This window comes from Babylonia areolata, chromosome 5, assembly GCF_041734735.1.
Source record: "Babylonia areolata isolate BAREFJ2019XMU chromosome 5, ASM4173473v1, whole genome shotgun sequence".
NCBI classification, from domain to species: domain Eukaryota; kingdom Metazoa; phylum Mollusca; class Gastropoda; order Neogastropoda; family Buccinidae; genus Babylonia; species Babylonia areolata.
This window is the reverse complement of record NC_134880.1, coordinates 19,401,405-19,403,904: the sequence shown is the minus strand read 5'-3', so window position 1 is coordinate 19,403,904 and position 2,500 is coordinate 19,401,405.

Below are 2,500 nucleotides of genomic sequence, written 5' to 3'. Positions count from 1 at the left end.
CCTCGCCATCTAACCGGATGGGAACACCCTATAAAGTGTTGCACTTAACAAAGGATGTATATAAGATTCGGTCAAAGGAACTGAACGGCGCTAGAAGACGAGGGGAAAGATAACCGGAAGACTGTGACAGCAAGCAGGAAACACTGACTGGCAGAAGCGTCAGATGACAGGACTGGTTTGTGTTGGCAGATGAAAGTGCACACGGTCGTGGAAGCCAGTAACCGGGACTCTGGTAGACGACAAAAAAGGGCACATGAATAAAAAAAAAGAAAAAAAAAGTAGAAAGTGACAAGTGGGTTAAAAATTAAAAGACACACAAAGCTATTCCGCAGTGACTTGCGTAGACACGTGAAGGAGAGGAGCTGGGTATTATCATCCAGATAAATCGAACATAAAAGACCATTATTAACAATACCCACAGCTGTCAATCTTTCGAAAACACAAAGAAAAGCCTAGCTATTTGATTTCCATGGACATTCCATTGGAGCCTTTCTTGGCAAGATCTTGCCGGAAGCAAGCTTTTCCCTGTCTTCATTATTGCTGACTTCAAAGGCATGTAAGATGAGGGCGTTAGCAGAAGGGGGTGGTCAGCAGCATAGACATTTTCCAGGTTTCCCTTCGGGCAACGGGAATCAAAATCATAGACCATCGTCATCTTCTCTTCGTTGAAAAACAAAGAAAAAGAAAAAAGAACATTGGGAAAAAAACAACAAAAACAACAAACAAACAAAAAAACAAACAACAAAAAACAAAACAGTTTCCTCCCAGCACCGCATGAGACTGAGTTCTGATGTTGTGGATGGAAGGCGTGCTTTGAAAGTTCAATGAAGAGGCGCAAACTATGTCATAACAGTTCTTGTCATGACGTATCTATTTTTTATGGTTGTAATTTAAGCTGTTCGGCGTTCACAATTTTAAACGTGGTACGACATGGAGAGAATGAATCGTTCGGAATTCGAGATGTAAATTATGGCTCAGGAGAAAAAGAAAAAAATGATCTGGAGTTTTTGTTTGTTTGTTTGTTTTTTCTCTCTCTCTTTCAGTTCTCGGCGCTTAGAGACGAGCATCCTAGGACGATGCCAAAAGACTTCACCAGCGGTCTGCTACGAATCCCTACCGCGCGCATTGTGGCTCAGAAACACTTGCAGAATAGGATGACAGAAAGGCTGCGAACAATGAAGCCCAGGTTCTTGTCAAAGACTCGCAGGAAATGAGGCGGCAGAGAGAGAGAGAGAGAGAGATAGAGAGAGAGAGAAACCAGAAAGGAAAGGGACGTAAACCCCCCGCTCAGAACTATTGTTTCTCTGCTCGGTTCTTCTCCATGAAAGATATTGTTGTGGCATTCCTTCTGTCCGATTCTCTGTCTGCCTGGATGACTGTCTGTCCGTCAGTCTATCTGTCTGTCTGTCTGTCTGTCTGTCTACCTCCAAAACCCTCTTTGTCTCTTATCTGTATCATCCCCTCAAATTCTCCCTGTGTCACTTTCTGTCCATCTCTCTCTCTCTCTCTCTCTCTCTCTCTCTCTCTCTCTCTCTCTCTCCCCCTCCCTCTCTCTCTCCCTCTCTCTCTCTCTCTCTCTTTCCTTCTACTGCTCTCTCTATATATACCCCTCGCTTTTTTTTCTTTCTTTCCCCCCCCCCCCCCCCCTGTTTTCTCAATGCCTAAGCGTTTTGGGTTACGCTGCTGGTCAGGCATCTGCTTTGCAGATGTAGTGTAGCGTATATGGATTTGTCCGAACGCAGTGACGCCTCCTTGAGCTACTGATACTGATACCCCTCGCTCTGTGTGTATGTGTGTGTGTGTGCGTGCGTGCGTGTGCGTGCGCGCGCGTGTGTGTGTGTCTGTTTCTCTCAAACACGCGCATGCGTTGGAGAAATGCAAGGAAAGAAAGAAAGATAGAAAGAAAGAGAGAAAAAAAACAACAACAGACAGACAGACAGAGACAGACAAAGCTTATAGATCTAAGAGCGCTGTATGTAACCATGGAGACGCAACAGAACAGAACAGAACCAAAAAAAGCTCCAGGGCTGGGGACAAGTGCACCCATGCATGTTGGAGCAGGAGATACAGTTGGACAGGATTACACGACCTGTTTGATCATTATGTATGTCCAAGGGGAAAATCAGGGAATCGGTGTTCACCCATACGAAAATCTCTCCTTAACTTTTTTTTTTTTCCTTTTCTTTTCTTTTCTTTTTTTTTTCCAGGAGTTGGGAAAGAAAAGAATATGCTTTCATTTTTACGGGCAGTTTTGTTGTTGTTTTCTTTTTCATTTCATTTTTCTGTTTTATTTTTTGTTAGGAAATGGGTGCTTGATTTGACCTTTTTTTTCTGTCTTGTTATGTGTGTGTGTGTGTGTGTGTGTGTGTGTGTGTGTGTGTGTGTGTGCGCGTATGTGTGTGTGCGTGTGTGTGCGTGTGTGCGCGTGTGTGTGTGTGTGGATTTCTCTCAAACATGCCCATGCAGGGGGTGGTGGGGAGTCATGCGGGTGCGGAGGGTG